General features: G+C 37.0%; 1 non-coding gene across 1 annotated transcript; it reads left to right on the top strand.

Annotated features, from left to right (window-relative positions):
• Window positions 1–904: 904 nt before the first annotated feature.
• LOC112752173 (small nucleolar RNA R71) lies at window positions 905–1,012 on the top strand. Its single transcript, XR_003176620.1, has one exon. It is a non-coding gene; the product is annotated as a small nucleolar RNA R71 (small nucleolar RNA).
• The last annotated feature ends 18,511 nt before the right edge of the window (window positions 1,013–19,523 follow it).

The raw sequence follows: 19,523 nt of genomic DNA, 5'->3' as shown, positions 1-19,523 counted from the left end.
TCAATGGAATCTCTATGGTCTCTAGATGAGCCTCAGATTCCTTTGGTTCCTCAAAGGGAAACTCCTTATAGGTCAATGGATGTCCCAGGAGGTCTTCCTCACTAGGATTCACGTCCTTCTCCTTCTCTCTGGGTTCGGCCACACCAAGTAAGGTAATGGCCTTGCACTCTCTTTTTTGATTCTCTTCTGTATTGCTTGGGAGAGTACTAGGAGGAGTTTCAGTGACCCTTTTACTCAGCTGGCCCACTTGTGCCTCCAAATTTCTAATGGAGGACCTTGTTTCATTCATGAAACTTAGAGTGGCCTTAGATAGATCAGAAACTATATTTGCTAAGCTAGATGGACTCTGCTCAGAATTCTCTGTCTGTTGCAGAGTGGATGATGAAAAAGGCTTGCTATTTCTAAACATGTTTCTTCTACCATTATTAAAGCCTTGTTGAGGCTTTTGTTGATCCTTCCATGAGAAATTTGGATGATTTCTCCATGAGGGATTATAGGTGTTTCCATAGGGTTCACCCATGTAATTCACCTCTGCTATTAAAGGGTTCTCAGGATCATAAGCTTCTTCTTCAGAAGATGCCTCTTGAGTAATGTTGGATGCAGCTTGCAATCCATTCAGACTCTGAGAAATCATATTAACTTGCTGAGTCAATATTTTATTTTGAGCCAATATGGCATTCAGAGTATCAATTTCAAGAACTCCCTTCCTCTGAGGCGTCCCATTACTCACAGGATTCCTTTCAGAAGTGTACATGAACTGGTTATTTGCAACCATGTCAATGAGTTCTTGAGCTTCTGCAGGCATTTTCTTTAGGTGAATGGATCCACCTGTAGAATGATCCAATGACATCTTAGATAATTCAGATAGACCATCATAGAATATATCCAGGATGGTCCATTCTGAAAGCATGTCAGAAGGACACTTTTTGGTCAGTTGCTTGTATCTCTCCCAAGCTTCATAGAGGGATTCACCTTCTTTCTGTTTGAAGGTTTGAACATCCACTCTAAGCTTGCTAAGCTTTTGAGGAGGAAAGAACTTGGCTAAGAAAGCCGTGACCAGCTTATCCCAAGAGTTCAGTCTATCTTTAGGTTGAGAGTCCAACCATATTCTAGCTTTGTCTCTTACATCAAATGGGAAAAGCATAAGCCTGTAGACCTCGAAATCAACCACATTGGTCTTAACAGTATCACAGATCTGCAAGAATTCAGTTAAGAACTGAAAAGGATCTTCTGATGGAAGTCCATGAAACTTGCAATTTTATTGCATCAGAGAAACTAATTGAGGCTTTAGCTCAAAATTATTTGCTCCAATGGCAGGGATTGAGATGCTTCTTCCATGGAAGTTGGAATTTGGTGCAGTAAAGTCACCAAGCATCTTCCTTGCATCTCCACCATTATTATTATTTTCGGCCATGTCTCCTTCTTTTTTGAAAATTTCTGTCAGATTTTCTCCAGAGAGTTGTGCTTTAGCTTCCCTTAGCTTCCTCTTCAGAGTCCTTTCAGGTTTAGGGTCAGCTTCTACAAGAATGTTCTTATCCTTGTTCCTGCTCATATGAAAAAGAAGAGAACAGAAAATAATAGGGATCCTCCTTGCCACAGTAGAGAGGTTCCTTTATGTGAGTAGAAGAAGGGAAGGATAGAAGAAAGAAAAGATAAGAATTCGAACACAGAGGAGAAGAGTTGGTTCGAATTTTTGAGTAGAAGAGAAGTGTTAGTAAATAAATAAATAATTAGAAGGAGATGGAAGAATTCGAAAAATAAATAAATTAAAAATAAAAATTAAAGTTAAAATTCGAAAATTTTAAGAAGAAAAATGAAATGAAATTAAATTAAAATTTAAAACAATTAGTTAATTAAAAAGGAATTTTGAAAAAGAGGTTAGTGATTTTCGAAAATTAGAGAGAGAGAATAGTTAGGAGTTTTGAAAAAGATATGATTGAAATAGAAAACTTTTAAAATCAAACAAAAAGTCAAGTAGTTAATTGAAAAAGATTTGAAAATCAATTTTTGAAAAGATAGGAAGTTAGAAAGGATTTTGAAATTGATTTTGAAAAAGATGTGATTGAAATTTATTTTGAAAAAGATTTAAAAAAGAAATTTAAAAAGATTTGATTTTGGAAATTAAAGTCGATTACTTGCCTAACAAGAAACTAAAAGATATGAATTTAAAATTTAAAGATTGAACCTTTCTTACAAGGCAAGTAACAAACTTAAAATTTTTGAATCAATCACATTAATTGTTAGCATTAATTTCAAAAATATGAAATAGAAATAAGAAAAAGATTTTGAAAATAAATTTTGAAAATTTCGAAATTATGAAAGAAAAAATGAAAAAGATTTGATTTTTGAAAAAGATTTGAAAAAGATAGAATTTTTTTAAATTGAAAATTTGATTTGACTCATAAGAAACAATTAAATTTAAAAACTTTTTGACTAAATCAAACCATTCGAAAATTATAAGTGAAATAAGGGAAAGATATTTTTTGATTTTTGAATTTTTAATGAAGAAAGAGAAAAACAACCAAAAGACTCAAAACATGAAAATTATGAATCAAAACACATGATGCATGCAAGAACACTTTGAATGTCAAGATGAACACCAAGAACTTATTTTTGAAAAATTTTTAAGAAAAGAAAAACATGCAAGACACCAAACTTAAAAAATTTTTATTCTCTAGACACTAATAATTCAAGAATGCATATGAAAAACAACAAAAGATATAAAACATAAAAATACAAAGATCAAACAAAGAAGATCATCAAGAACAAATTGAAGATCATGAAGAACATATGATGAATTTTGGAAAATTAAAGAAAATTATAAAAGCATGCAATTGACACCAAACTTAAGAATTGACACTATACTCAAACAAGAAACACAAAATTATTTTTGGTTTTTATGATTTTGTAAAATATTTTTTTTTAAAATATAAACAAAAACAAAAAGCTTAAAATTAAAATAAAATTACCTAATCTGAGCAACAAGATGAACCGTCAGTTGTCCAAACTCGAACAATCCCCGGCAACGGCGCCAAAAACTTGGTATGCAAAATCGTGATCGTTCATTCCTTGGTAACGGCGCTGAAAACTTAATACGCACGTTCATAATCTTAGTTCTTCTTCACAACTTCGCACAACTAACCAGCAAGTGCACTGGGTTGTCCAAGTAATAAACCTTACGTGAGTAAAGGTCGATCCCACGGAGATTGTCGGCTTGAAGCAAGCTATGGTCACCTTGTAAATCTCAGTCAGGCGGATTCAAATGGTTATAGAGTTTTAATAATTAAAATATAATTAAAATATAAAATAGGATAGAAATACTTATGTAATTCATTGGAGAGAATTTTAGATAAGCGTATAGAGATGCTTTTGTTTCTTCTGAACCTCTGCTTTTCTGCTGTCTTCATCCAATCATTCCTACTCCTTTCCATGGCAAGCTTTATGTAGGGCATCACCGTTGTCAATGGCTACTTTCCGTCCTCTCAGTAAAAATGGTCCAAAATGCGCTGTCACCGCATGGCTAATCATCTGTCGGTTCTCAATCATATTGGAATAGGATTCAGTAATCCTTTTATGTCTGTCACTACGCCCAGCACTCGCGAGTTTGAAGCTCGTCACAGCCATCCCTTCCCAGATCCTACTCGTAATACCACAGACAAGGTTTAGACTTTTCGGATCTCAAGAATGGCTGCCAATAATTCTAGCCTATACTATGAAGACTCTGATCATAGATCAGAAGGCTAAGAGATATGCATTCAAGCTTGTTTGCATGTAGAACGGAAGTGGTTATCAGGCACGCGTTCATAGGTGAGAATGGTGATGAGCATCACATAATCATCGCATTCATCATGTTCTTGTGTGCAAATAAATATCTTAGAGAAGAAATAGGCTTGAGTTGAATAGAAAAACAATAGTACTTTGCATTAATTCATGAGGGACATCAGAGCTCCACACCTTAATCTATGGTGTGTAGAAACTCTACCATTGAAAATACATAAGAACAAGGTCCAGGCATGGCTGAATGGCCAACCTCCCCAAATGGCATATGAATTCGAAATTAGGGAAAAAGACCCCTAGTACAATAGTAAAAAGTTCTACTTATACTAAACTAGTTACTAGGGTCTATAGAGATAAGTAAATGATGTAGAAATTCACTTCCGGGCCCACTTGGTGTGTGCTTGGGCTGAGTATTGAGCTTTCATATGTAGAGACTCTTTTTGGAGTTAAACGCCAGTTTGTAACCTGTTTCTGGCATTTAACTCTGCTTTGCAACCTGTTTTTGGCGTTTAACTCCAGAATAGGGCAGAGAGCTGGCGTTGAACGCCAGGTTGCGTCATCTAAACTCAGGTAAAGTATGGACTATTATATCTTTCTGGAAAGCCATGGATGTCTAGTTTCCATCGCAATTGAGAGCGTGCCATTTGGACTTCTGTAGCTCCAGAAAATCCACTTTAAGTGCAGGGAGGTCAGAATCCAACAGCATCTGCAGTCCTTCTTTAGCCTCTAAATCTGATTTTTGCTCAAGTCCCTCAATTTCAGCCAGAAATTACCTGAAATTATAGAAAAATACAGAAACTCATAGTAAAGTCCAGAAATTTGAATTTTATTTAAAAACTAATAAAAATATACTAAAAACTAACTAAATCATACTAAAAACTATGTAAAAATAATGCCAAAAAGCATATAAATTATCCGCTCATCATATATATGGAGGTGGTGGTTCTTGGGAGTAATTGGGTTGGAATTGGGGTGGATCTATGTATGGCTCATAAGGCTCATAGGGTGGTTGATATGGTGGATAAGGGTTAGGGTCATATGGAGGTGAATGGTGAAAAAGGGCTTGTGAGTGTGGTGGTTCAAAGTTATATTGAGGAGGGGGTTCATAGGCATATGGTGGGGCTTGTTGGTAACCATAAGGGGTCCACCATATTCATCATCTTGGTATGCACCCTGGAATGGATCTTGACCACAGTAATTTGGTGGAGGTTGGTTGTTATGAAAAGGTCCACCATAACTATTGTCTTGGTATGCATCATAGAATGGTTGTTGGTTATAGTGCATTGGAGGGGATTGTTGCCAAGAGGGTTGGTCAAATTCTTGTGGCTCCTCCCATCTTTGATTGTTCTAACTTTGATGCCTGTTCTCATTATAGCTTCCATTCCTTACAACAACATTGGAACCAAACTCATAGAGACAGGGGTGAGAATTCATAGTAGCTAAAGAAAATAAAAACTAATAAAAATTAATAAAAATAAACCTATAAAACTAGAAACACCAAGAAAGAAACGAAAAAGCAAATATTTACAATAGCCAATAATAAGGCACATGTTTGCAATTCCCCGGCAACGGCGCCATTTTGACGAACAGATTTTTGCTAGTAAAGAAATATCACAAATAAATTTCCGTTGTTAGTTTCTAAACCAACAAAGAATCCTTTCGTACAAAAACTTGTTTGTCACTAAAGCAAACCCAAATAAAATTTATAACTGAAGTATTTAAACCTTGGGTCGTCTCTCAAAGAATTGCAGGGAGGTATGATTTATTATTGGTTATGAGATTGTATCTTTTTGGGGTTTTTGAAAGGTTGAACAAGGAATGTAAATTACGAAAAAGTAAATTATTAACTAGAAAAACTCTTGGCAAGGTATGAGAACTGGAAATCCCATCCTAGTTATCCTTATCAATTGTGATGAGAATTGTTCATTACTCCAACTTAGTTAACCCTTACTAAATAAAGGAAAGTCAAGTGGACTAATCAATTTGATTCCTCAAGTCCTAGTCAACTCCTAAGGAAAGATTAGCTTTAGAGGAATCCAAATCAATTAGCAAATTCCAATTATCAATCAACAAAGGAGTTTGATAACTCAAGTGTCACCAATTACTCAACCAAAGCCAAAAGGGGTGAAATCAAAATTAAATTGAAAGCATAAATAACATAAATTAAAGAAAATAATCATAAATCTGAAATACCTCAAATTGCATTAAATAGAAAATCAAATTAAACATGAGAATTCATAAATCAAATAGCAACATAAAGTAATCAATAGGGGAAATAGATAAAGTAGAATACTAAGACAAATAAAAGTAGAAGAGAAACTAAATTAAAGGAACATTGAACCTGGAATTGAGAAGAAGAAGAAATCCTAACCCTAAATCGTAAGAGAGAGGAGAGAGCATCTCTCTCTAGAAAAACTACATCTAAAACCTAAAATTGTGAATAATGAAAGTGTGAATAAATGGATGCACTCCCTCACTTTGTAGCCTCTAATATGTGTTTTCTAGGCCAAAAACTGGGTCAAAAACAGCCCAAAAATCACCTCCTGTGATTTCTGATACGTCCATCACGTGGCTCTATCACGCGTTCGCGTCGTCCACGCGTACGCGTGGATTGAATTTTCTCCAAGTCACGCGTGCGCGTCACCTAGCAGCGTGGTAACTTTGGCAAATTATTTATCGTTGCGAAGCCCCGGATGTTAGCTTTCCAACACAACTAGAACCGCCTCATTTGGACCTTTGTAGCTCAAGTTATAATCGATTGAATGCAAAGAGGTCAGGCTAGACAGGTTTGCAATTCCTTCAGTTTCTTGTATTCCTTTCAGTTTTGCATGCTTCCTTTCCATCGTCTAAGCCATTCCTATCCTGTAAACCCTGAAAACACTTAACACACATATCAAGGCATCGAATGGTAATAAGAGAGGATTAAACATAGCAAATTTAAGGCCAAAGAAGCATGTTTTCAATCATAGTACAAAATTAGGAAGAAAAATGTAAAACCATGCAATTAGTATGAATAAGTGTGCAAAGACTGGATAAAAACCACTCAATTGAGTACAAGATAAACCATAAAATAGTGGTTTATCAAGGGGCCACGCGTACGCGCGGGACTGTAAAAAGGCAGCTCGCGCGCGCATCTCTTTATCATGCGTACGCATGGACATGCATGTTGGCTCATTACGCGTACGCATATAAAGAGGTCAGCCAAAAATTTATGGCCACGCATACGCGTGGACATATATTTTCTAAAAATTTGATTAAGTAGAAAGCTATAGAATTTACATATTCCAAACCAAAACCTCCGACGTGCATAACTTAATCATTTTAAATCGTTTTTCATCCGTTCTTCGAATGGCATAAACTTCACGAACCTAATTTTTTATCAAAAGAAGTTTGAAACCTTTTGAAGGTCCGGAGGCTAAGTTATAGCTCGCTGAAATTCAGTCAAAAACCAATTTTCATCATACTTCAAAAACCTCAATTTTCTTTAAACAATTCCAATGTTCACTTCCTTTACCTACATTCAGCACAAACACACAATATATAACATCTTTAAATCACTCTACTATCCATAAACAATCATCAGCACCAGTCAATAAAATTCCATACTTCTTTCAACAAAACCCCACTATTTGCCATACATACATATGCAATCATTACCACCAACTTACCAACAACACAACCAACACATACACAATTTATATTACTAATCAAGTTACTAATGCCAAGCATCCAACATACATAATCATTCCAACCTATCATATGGTTCTCTAGCCTAAGTTTTCACAGAATATTATATATTAAATGCGTGAAACCGAAACCATACCTTGGCTGGTTTCCACGTATTGTCCAAGGCAACTCACCAAAACAAACACAACCCCCCAAAAGTTCAATAAAACACTAGTTCTTAGCTTCCTCCAAGTTCCAACATCCACAATTTCAATCACCGTTTATTTATTCACAACCTAATACACATTCATAACACATATACACCCAATTTAATACCCAAATCACAAATTCAGAAAATTAAATAGAATTATGGTATCCTCACCTTACCCAAGCTTCGTGTAAGTAAGAGTGAACGTTTTTCTCAAGCTAATCGGATCCTAATACATCAAAAGTAAAAAAATTCAATACCTCTACAAAATTTTCAAAAATTGGGGGAAGGAGTGCCTGAGAATAATTAAATGGATTACCTATGAAATTGTTCCAGTAGAAACATAGAGCTCGACGCGGTGGTCATACGGATGCAAACGGTGCGGCGATCGGAGGTCAGACAGAGGAGATACGGTGATTTGACGTGGTGGCAAGCCACGGTACTTTATCCAGAGAATCTCGTATCTCAGATCATTTGATTATTCAAGCCAAGTATCATACATAAATATTCATAACATTTCATAATCAATTCATCACCTTTTCAGCTTTACTTCACCTCCAAGTTATCCCCATTTCCTAACTTCACTTGATTATCAAACTTAATACTATTGTTTATGACTAGAAGAATGAACATAGAGGTTTAGAAGTTTGAAATAGGGTTTAAAACTCAGAAAACCATATTTGCTGGAATAGGGGCCACGCGTACGCATGGGAGTGTAAAAAGGCAGCTCGCGCGCGCATCCCCTTATCATGCGTACGCGTATGTGAGCACCTTATGTCACGCGTACGTATATAAGAATGTCAGCCAAAAATTCCAGGCCACGCGTACGCGTGGACACACATTTTTCAAAAATCTGATTAAGTAGAAAGCTGCAGAATTTACATATTCCAAACCAAAATTTTCGACGTGCATAACTTAATCATTTTAAATCCTTTTTCATCCATTCTTCGAACGGCATAAACTTCATGAACCCAATTTTTTATCAAAACAAGTTTGAAATCTTTTGAGGTTCTAGAGGCTAAATTATAGCTCACCAAAATTCAGTCAAAAACCAATTTTCATCATACTTCAAACCTCAATTTTCTTTAAACAATTGCAATGTTCACGTGCTTTACCTACATTCAGCACAAACACACAATATATAACATCTTTAAATCACTCTACTATCTATAAACAATCATCACCACCAATCAATAAAATTCCATACTACTTTCAACAAAACCCCCACTATTTGCCATACATACATATGCAATCATTACCACCAACTTACCAACAACACAACCAACACATACACAATTTATATTACTAATCAAGTTACTAATGCCAAGCATCCAACATACATAATCATTCCAACCTATCATATGGTTCTCTAGCCTAAGTTTTCACAGAATATTATATATTAAATGCGTGAAACCGAAACCATACCTTGGCTGGTTTCCACGTATTGTCCAAGGCAACTCACCAAAACAAACACAACCCCCCAAAAGTTCAATAAAACACTAGTTCTTAGCTTCCTCCAAGTTCCAACATCCACAATTTCAATCACCGTTTATTTATTCACAACCTAATACACATTCATAACACATATACACCCAATTTAATACCCAAATCACAAATTCAGAAAATTAAATAGAATTATGGTATCCTCACCTTACCCAAGCTTCGTGTAAGTAAGAGTGAACGTTTTTCTCAAGCTAATCGGATCCTAATACATCAAAAGTAAAAAAATTCAATACCTCTACAAAATTCTCAAAAATTGGGGGAAGGAGTGCCTGAGAATAATTAAATGGATTACCTATGAAATTGTTCCAGTAGAAACATAGAGCTCGACGCGGTGGTCATACGGATGCAAACGGTGCGGCAATCGGAGGTCAGACAGAGAAGATACGGTGATTTGACGTGGTGGCAAGCCACGGTACTTTATCCAGAGAATCTCGTATCTCAGATCATTTGATTATTCAAGCCAAGTATCATACATAAATATTCATAACATTTCATAATCAATTCATCACCTTTTCAGCTTTACTTCACCTCCAAGTTATCCCCATTTCCTAACTTCACTTGATTATCAAACTTAATACTATTGTTTATGACTAGAAGAATGAACATAGAGGTTTAGAAGTTTGAAATAGGGTTTAAAACTCAGAAAACCATATTTGCTGGAATAGGGGCCACGCGTACGCATGGGAGTGTAAAAAGGCAGCTCGCGCGCGCATCCCCTTATCATGCGTACGCGTATGTGAGCACCTTATGTCACGCGTACGTATATAAGAATGTCAGCCAAAAATTCCAGGCCACGCATACGCGTGGACACACATTTTTCAAAAATCTGATTAAGTAGAAAGCTGCAGAATTTACATATTCCAAACCAAAATTTTCGACGTGCATAACTTAATCATTTTAAATCCTTTTTCATCCATTCTTCGAACGGCATAAACTTCATGAACCCAATTTTTTATCAAAACAAGTTTGAAATCTTTTGAGGTTCCAGAGGCTAAATTATAGCTCACCAAAATTCAGTCAAAAACCAATTTTCATCATACTTCAAACCTCAATTTTCTTTAAACAATTGCAATGTTCACGTGCTTTACCTACATTCAGCACAAACACACAATATATAACATCTTTAAATCACTCTACTATCTATAAACAATCATCACCACCAATCAATAAAATTCCATACTACTTTCAACAAAACCCCCACTATTTGCCATACATACATATGCAATCATTACCACCAACTTACCAACAACACAACCAACACATACACAATTTATATTACTAATCAAGTTACTAATGCCAAGCATCCAACATACATAATCATTCCAACCTATCATATGGTTCTCTAGCCTAAGTTTTCACAGAATATTATATATTAAATGCGTGAAACCGAAACCATACCTTGGCTGGTTTCCACGTATTGTCCAAGGCAACTCACCAAAACAAACACAACCCCCCAAAAGTTCAATAAAACACTAGTTCTTAGCTTCCTCCAAGTTCCAACATCCACAATTTCAATCACCGTTTATTTATTCACAACCTAATACACATTCATAACACATATACACCCAATTTAATACCCAAATCATAAATTCATAAAATTAAATAGAATTATGGTATCCTCACCTTACCCAAGCTTCGTATAGGTAAGAGTGAACGTTTTCCTCAAGCTAATCGGATCCTAATACATCAAAAAGCAAAGAAATACAATACCTCTAAATAATTTTCAAAAATTGGGAGAAGGAGTGGGTGACAGTAATTAAATAGATTACCTATGAAATTGTTCCAGTAGAAACGTAGAGCTCGACGCGATGGTCGTGTGGTCGCAAATGGTGCGACGATCAGAGCTCAGACGGAGGAGATACGGTGATTTGAATTACCGTAAAGGGTTAGAAAAATTTCTTTTCTCCTATCCCCTGTTGTGCTTTCAGTGCTGCTTCTGCTGAATTGCGGAAGAAAAGAAGCTTTGGCTCACTTACGTGCTGGGTCGGTTGAGCCTGGTTCAACCGGTTGGGCCTGTTTCAAAAATTCTTGTTTGTGCACAATTGCACAAGCATATCCTCACCCCTTCTTTAGCATCATTGTCACTCTTGTTATAAAATCTGTAGAAAAACATTAAAACAGAAATTCTCGAATCAAATAATAACAAAAAATAAAAATTGAAATTAATTTAATTATCTAAAAATTAGGGTAAAGATTGTGAAAACAAAGCTTAAATTTTTCTTTTTCTTTGGACGCAGTGATAGAAAATAATAGTACTTATCATTTTTTGATTTTTTGGCTTAAGAGTCTTGGAGTTGAAAATGTTTTAAATTTTTTAGCAGGTTGATGAGTGGATCTTTTATACGCTTTTTGGTGATATTTTCATGTAGTTTTTAGTGTGTTTCAGTTACTTTTTATTATATTTTTATTAGTTTTTATGCAAAAATCACATTTCTGGACTTTACTATGAGTTTGTGTATTTTTCTGTAATTTTGGGTATTTTCTAGCTGAAATTGAGGGACCTGAGCAAAAATCTAATTCAGAGGCTGAGAAAGGACTGCAGATGTTGTTGGATTCTGACCTCCCTGCACTCGAAATGGATTTTATGGAGCTACAAAAATCCAATTGATGCTCTCTCAATTGCGTTGGAAAGTAGACATCTTGGGCTATCCGGCAATATATAATAGTCCAGACTTGGCTCGAGATTTGGTAGCGCAAACTGGCGTTTAAACGCCAGCTCCTTACCCTTTTCTGGCGTTAAACGCCAGAACTGGCATAAAAGTTGGAGTTAAATGCCCAAACTGGCACAAAAGCTGGAGTTCAATGCCAGGAATAGCCTATGCATGTGAAAGCTTCAGTGCTCAGTCCAAACACACACCAAATGGGCCCCGAAAGTGTATTTCTGCACTATCTATCTTAGCTTACTCATTCTCTGTAAACCTAGGTTACTAGTTGAGTATAAAAACTACTTTTAGAGATGCATTTTGTACCTCATGACATTTTTACATATGAAATTTGTATCTTCTACGGCATCAGTCTCTAAACTCCATGGTTGGGGGTGAGGAGCTCTGCTGTGTCTTGATGGATTAATGCAATTACTACTGTTTTCCATTCAATCACGCTTGTTTCTATTCTAAGATGTTCACTCGCACTTCAACATGATGAATGTGATAATCCATGATACTCATCACCATTCTCAGCCTATGAACGCGTGCCTGACAACCACTCCCGTTCTACCTTAGATTGAGTGTGTATCTCTTTGGTTCCTGGTTCACGAGTTTGATTGCCTCTCCTGACAACAGAGCATTCAAATCTGTGAAATCAAAGTCTTCGTGGTATAAGCTAGAATGAATTGGCAGTATTCTTGAGATCCGAAAAGTCTAAACCTTCTCGGTGGTATTCCGAGTAGGATCCGGGAAGGGATGACTGTGACGAGCTTCAAACTCACAAATGTTGGGCGCAGTGATAGTGTGCAAAAGGATCAATGGATCTTATTCCAACACTAGTGAGAACCGACAGATGATTAGCCCTACGAAACCCGTAGCTAGACCATTTTCACTGAGAGGACGGATGGTAGCCATTGACAACGGTCATCCACCAACATACAGCTTGCCATGGAAGGAGCCTTGCGTGCGTGAAGAAGAAGATAGTAGGAAAGCAGAGATTCAGAAGACAGAGCATCTCCAAAACCTCAACCTATTCTCCATTACTGCATAACAAGTATTATTTAATCCATGTTCTTTTACTCATTCCAATTAAAACTGAGAATTATTATTTATATCCTGACTAAGAGTTACAAGATAACCATAGCTTGCTTCAAGCCGACAATCTCTGTGGGATCGACCCTTACTCACGTAAGGTATTACTTGGACGACCCAGTGCACTTGCTGGTCAGTTACACGGAGTTGTGAAGAAGTGTTGAGATCATGATTTCGTGTACCAAGTTTTTGGCACCGTTGCTGGGGATTATTCGAGTTTGGACAACTGACGGTTTATTTTGTTGCTTAGATTAGGAAAAATTTTTCTTTTTGGTTTAGAGTCTTCTATTATTGTTTTTGGTTAAAATTTTTAAAATCCTTATTTTATTTTTCTAAATTATTTTCAAAAATTTTCAAAACCAATAAATTCATAATTTAGTCTTCTGTTTGAGTTTAGTTTCATATTTTAAGTTTGGTGTCCTTTGTGTTTCTGTTCTCTTAAAAATTTTTCAAAAGTTGCCCTCAGTGTTCATCTTGATATTCAAGGTTTTCCTGTTTGTTTTCCTTATTTTGATCTAAAAATTCTAAGTTTGGTGTCATTTTATGATTTTTCTCTTTCCTCATTAAATTCAAAATCCCTTTCAAAATTCATATCCAAAGTTTTTCAAATCTTCTTAATTAAGTAATTATTTTAGTTTTTGAATTTATTTTTCTTTTTTCTAGTTTTCGAATTTTATATTTTAATTTCTAATTATTTTATTTTATCTTATTTCTTTTTTTATTTATTCAGTTTGTTTTTAATTAAATAAAATAAAAAATAAAAATATATTTTATTTGCAATTCACATCAATTCTCTTTTCTCCATCATGGATCTAAGTGGAAATGAACAGTCTAGAAGGACTCTGGGGTCATATGCTAACCCCATTACGGCTACATATGGGAGTAGCATCTGTATACCTCCCATCAAAGCAAGCAGTTTTGAGCTAAATCCTCAGCTCATTATCATGGTGCAGCAAAATTGCCAGTATTTCAGTCTTCCACAAGAAGAACCTACTGAGTTTCTGGCACAATTCTTACAAATTGCTGACACAGTACGTGATAAAGAAGTGGATCAGGATGTCTACAGATTATTACTGTTTTCATTTGTTGTAAAAGATCAAGCTAAGAGGTGGTTAAATAACCAACCCACAGCAAGTATAAGAACATAGAAACAGTTGTCAGACAAATTCCTGAATCAATACTTCCCTCCAAAAAGGATGACATAGCTAAGGCTGGACATCCAAGGCTTTAAACAAGAGGATAATGAATCTCTTTACAATGCATGGGAGAGGTACATGGGGATGCTAAGGAAATGCCCCTCTGAAATATTTTTAGAGTGGGTGCAGTTAGACATCTTTTACTCTGGGCTTACAGAAAAAGCTCAAATATCTCTAGATCACTTAGCTAGTGGATCTATACACATGAGAAAGACAATTGAAGAGGCTCAAGAGCTCATTGATACAGTTGCTAGAAATCAGCATCTGTACTTGAGCAGTGAGTCCTCCCTGAAAGAAGAGGCCAAAGCAGTATCCACTGAACTTAGTCCTCAAGAACAAGTTGTTGAACTCAATCAGCAATTGCTTATTATAACAAAAGAGTTCACAGAATTCAAAGAGATGCTCCAAGACACTAAAAATACCAACCAGAATATGAAAGCACAATTGGATCAGACAAGACAATAGCTATCTAAATAGATAACAGAAGAATGCCAAGCTATTTAATTAAGGAGTGGGAAGACATTGAATGTCTCAACTCAAAGCAGCAGAAAGCCAAGAAAGGAACAACTGACAGAGGATAACCAACCCACTGCCCAAAATCCTTTTGAGGACAGTAAGAGCCCAGAGAGAAATGATTATGGCGTTTAAACGCCAGAAAAGGATAAGAAAGTGGCTGTTAAACGCCCAATGGGCAGCCAAATCTGGCGTTCAAATGCCAGAAAAGGGTGGCAATCTGGCGTTAAACGCCCACAAAGCACCCAATCCTGGCGTTCAAACGCCAATAGAGGATCAGACACCTGCAAGTGCTGATAACAACTCCCTTAAGCAAGCTTCTCTAACCACTTCTGTAGGAAATAAACCTGCAGCAACCAAGGTTGAGGAGTACAAAGCCAAGATGCCTTATCCTCAGAAACTCCACCAAGTAGAACAGGATAAATAATTTTCCCGCTTTGCAGACTATCTCAAGACTCTTGAAATAAAGATCTCGTTTGCAGAGGCACTTGAGCAAATACCCTCTTATGCTAAGTTTATGAAAGAGATCTTAAGTCATAAGAAGGATTGGTGGAAAACTGAAAAAGTTCTCCTCACTGAAGAATGCAGTGCAGTCATTCTGAAAACCTTACCAGAGAAGCTTAAAGATCCCGGAAGCTTTATGATACCATGCACATTAGAGGGCACTTGTACCAAAACAGCTCTATGTGATCTTGGAGCAAGTATCAACCTAATACCTGCATCTACTATCAGAAAGCTTGGCTTGACTGAAGAAGTCAAACCAACCCGAATATGCCTCTAACTTGCTGATGGCTCTATTAAATATCCATCAGGCATAATTGAGGACATGATTGTCAAGGTTGGGCCATTTGCCTTCCCCACTGACTTTGTAGTGCTGGAAATGGAGGAGCATAAGAGTGCAACTCTCATTCTAGGAAGACCTTTCCTAGCAACTGGACGAACCCTCATTGATGTCCAAAGAGGAGAGATAACTCTGAGAGTCAATGAGGATGAGTTTAAGTTGAATGCTATCAAAGCTATGCAGCATCCAGACACACCAAAAGACTGCCTGAGCGCAGATGTTATTGACTCCTTGGTGGAAGAGGTCAATATGACTGAGAGTCTCGAATCAGAGCTAGAGGACATTTTTAAGGATGTTCATCCTGATCTGGAGGAACCAGAGAGAACAGAAGAACCTCTGAAAACTCCTCAGGAAGAGGATAAGCCTCATAAACCCGAGCTCAAACTACTACCACCATCCCTGAAATATGCATTTCTGGGAGAAGGTAACACTTTTTCGGTGATCATAAGCTCTGCCTTAAATCCACAGGAAGAGAGAGCACTAATTCATGTGCTAAGGACACACAAGACAGCTCTTGGGTGGTCCATAAGTGATCTTAAGGGCATTAGCCCAGCAAGATGCATACACAAGATCCTATTAGAGGATGATGCTAAGCCAGTGGTTCAACCACAGAGGCGACTAAATCCAGCCATGAAGGAGGTGGTGCAGAAAGAGGTCACTAAGTTACTAGAGGCTGGGATTATTTATCCTATTTCTGATAGCCCCTGGGTGAGCCCTATCCAAGTTGTACCCAAAAAGGGAGGCATGACAGTGGTTCACAATGAAAAGAATGAACTGGTTCCTACAAGAACAGTTACAGGGTGGCGTATGTGTATTGACTACAGAAGGCTCAATACAGTCACCAGAAAGGATCATTTTCCTTTACCATTCATAGACCAGATGCTAGAAAGACTAGCAGGTCATGACTATTACTGCTTTTTGGATGGCTATTTAGGTTATAACCAAATTGTAGTAGATCCTCAGGATCAAGAAAAGACAGCATTCACATGTCTATCTGGAGTATTTGCCTACAGAAGGATGCCTTTTGGTCTGTGCAATGCACCTGCAACCTTTCAGAGATGCATGCTCTCTATTTTCTCTAATATGGTAGAAAAATTTCTAGAAGTCTTCATGGATGACTTCTCAGTATTTGGAGACTCATTCAACTCCTGTCTTGATCATCTAGCACTTGTTCTGAAAAGGTGCCAAGAGACTAACCTGGTTTTAAACTGGGAAAAATGTCACTTTATGGTGACTGAAGGAATTGTCCTTGGGCATAAAATTTTGAACAAAGGAATAGAGGTGGATCAAGCTAAGGTAGAGGTAATTGAAAAATTACCACCACCCACCAATGTTATGGCAATCATAAGCTTTCTGGGACATGCAAGATTCTATAGGAGGTTTATAAAAGATTTTTCAAAAATTGCAAAACCTCTGAGCAATTTGTTAGCTGCTGACACACCATTTATCTTTGACACGGAGTGTCTGCAGGCGTTTGAGACTCTGAAAGCTAAGCTGGTCACAGCACTAGTTATTTCTGCACCAGACTGGACATTACCATTCGAACTAATGTGTGATGCTAGTGACCATGCTATTGGTGCAGTATTGGGACAAAGGCATAACAAGCTCCTGCACGTTATTTACTATGCCAGCCATGTTCTAAATGACGCATAGAAGAATTACACAACCACAGAAAAAGAGCTGCTTGTAGTGGTTTATGCCATTGACAAGTTTATATCCTATTTAGTAGGATCAAAAGTGATTGTGTACACTGACCATGCTGCTCTCAAATATCTACTCACAAAGCAAGATTCAAAACCCAGGCTCATAAGATGGGTGTTGCTTCTACAAGAGTTTGATATAGAAATAAGAGACAAAAAAGAGACAGAGAACCAAGTAGCTGATCACCTGTCCCGGATAGAACCAGTAGCAGGGGTGTCTCTTCCCCTAACTGAGATATCTGAAACCTTTTCGGATGAGCAACTCTTTGCCATTAAGGAAATACCATGGTTTGCAGACATTGCAAACTATAAGGCTGTGAGATTCATACCCAAAGAGTACAGTAGACAAGAAACGAAAAAATTAATTTCTGATGCAAAGTACTACTTGTGGGATGAACCATATCTCTTTAAGAGATGTGCAGATGGAATGATCTATAGATGCGTGCCTAGAGAAGAGGCACAGAAGATCTATGGCATAGCCATGGATCACAATATGGAGGACATTTCGGAGGTGAGCGAACAGCTACAAAAGTTCTCCAATGTGGCTTCTACTGGCCTACCCTCTATAGAGACTCCCGAGAGTTTGTACGTAACTGTGACAGTTGCCAGAGAGCTGGTAATCTGCCTCATGGTTATGCCATGCCTTAGCAAGGGATCTTAGAGATTGAGTTGTTTGATGTATGGGGTATTGACTTCATGGGGCCTTTCCCACCATCATACTCAAACACTTCTATTCTGGTGGCAGTAGACTATGTATCTAAATGGGTAGAGGCAATTGCCACACCCACTAATGATACTAAGACAGTGCTGAAGTTCCTCCAGAAGCATATCTTCAACAGATTTGGTGTCCCTAGAATACTAATCAGTGATGGAGGGACTCATTTCTGCAATAAACAGCTTGACTCTGCTCTGATCCAATATGGAATTAACCATAAAGTGGCAACTCCATATCATCCATAAACAAATGGACAGGCTGAAGTCTCAAATAGAGAACTAAAATGAATCTTGGAACGGACTGTAAGTACCCGTAGAAAGGATTGGGCAAGGAGTCTGGATGATGCTCTATGGGCATACAGAACTGCATTCAAAACTCCTATAGGGACCTCTCTATACCAGCTTGTGTATGGAAAAGCCTGTCACCTGCCAGTGGAATTGAAACACAAGGCCTATTGGGCAACCAGATTCCTAAACCTTGATGCCAAGTTAGATGGAGAGAAAAGATTGCTCCAGTTGAATGAGCTAGAGGAATTCAGACTCAATGCTTTCGAAAATGCAAAAATTTACAAGGAGAAAGAAAAAAGGTGGCATGACAAGAAACTATCATCCAGAGTCTTTGAGCCAGGACAGAAGGTTCTTCTGTTTAACTCTAGGCTCAGATTATTCCCTAGAAAATTAAAATCCCGATGGAGGGGACCATATGTGATCACAAGTGTGTCACCATATGGATATGTAGAGCTTTAGGATGCTGACTCTCACAAAAATTTCATTGTTAATGGACAGAGAGTCAAACATTATCTTGAAAGCAATGTTGAGCAAGAATGCTCAAAACTGATACTAGACTAAAGCTCAGTAAAGGTCCAGGTAAAGACAATAAAGAAGCGCTTGTTGGGAGGCAACCCAGTCATTAGCATAGGTTCTTATTATTTAAATAATAATTATAAGAGTTTGATATCAATTATCTTTAAGGTTATTTGTCCAAATGCAGAAGTTTACAGAGTTACAAAAGGATTCAGAGCATAAAGCAGAGAAAAGGAGTTCACTGGCACGAAAACGCCAGTAAGGGGTATTTTGGGCATTTAACGCCAGTAAAGATACCATTCTGGGTGTTAAACGCCAAAATGGGTACCATTCTGGGCGTTTAACGCCAGAATTGCAGCATCCCGGGCGTTCAGAAAAATGCCCAGTGACAAAAGATTTCTGGCGTTTAACGCCAGCCAGGGTACCTGGCTGGGCGTTAAACGCCCACAATGGCCAACATATGGGCGTTTAACGCCAGAAAAGGCAGGGGGAGGAGATTTTGTTTCCACTACAAAATTTTTCAAACTTTCATATTTTAATTCATAATTTTCTGCATAAACATGTTACAAATTTTCATCACTCACACTCAATTTTCAAAAATTTAATAATCTTCTAAATTCTTTTTCAATTTTCTTTCAAATCCTTTCCAAATCTTTTTTAAAAACTCATTTATCTTTTCAATTTCTTTCCAAATCTTTTCCAACTCATCATATATTCTCTTAATTCTTAGATGCATCAACAAATGTTCAGATTTAACTTCTTTATATCTTTTTCATATCTTTTGAATTTTAAAATCTCATCTTTTTCATATCATGATTCATTTTTTATCAATCAGATCTTTCTATCATATCTTTTTCAAAATTT

Source organism: Arachis hypogaea, chromosome 15, assembly GCF_003086295.3.
Source record: "Arachis hypogaea cultivar Tifrunner chromosome 15, arahy.Tifrunner.gnm2.J5K5, whole genome shotgun sequence".
Lineage (NCBI taxonomy): Eukaryota > Viridiplantae > Streptophyta > Magnoliopsida > Fabales > Fabaceae > Arachis > Arachis hypogaea.
The sequence above is the reverse complement of the archived record's forward strand: the minus strand, read 5'-3'. Positions and strand labels throughout refer to the sequence as shown.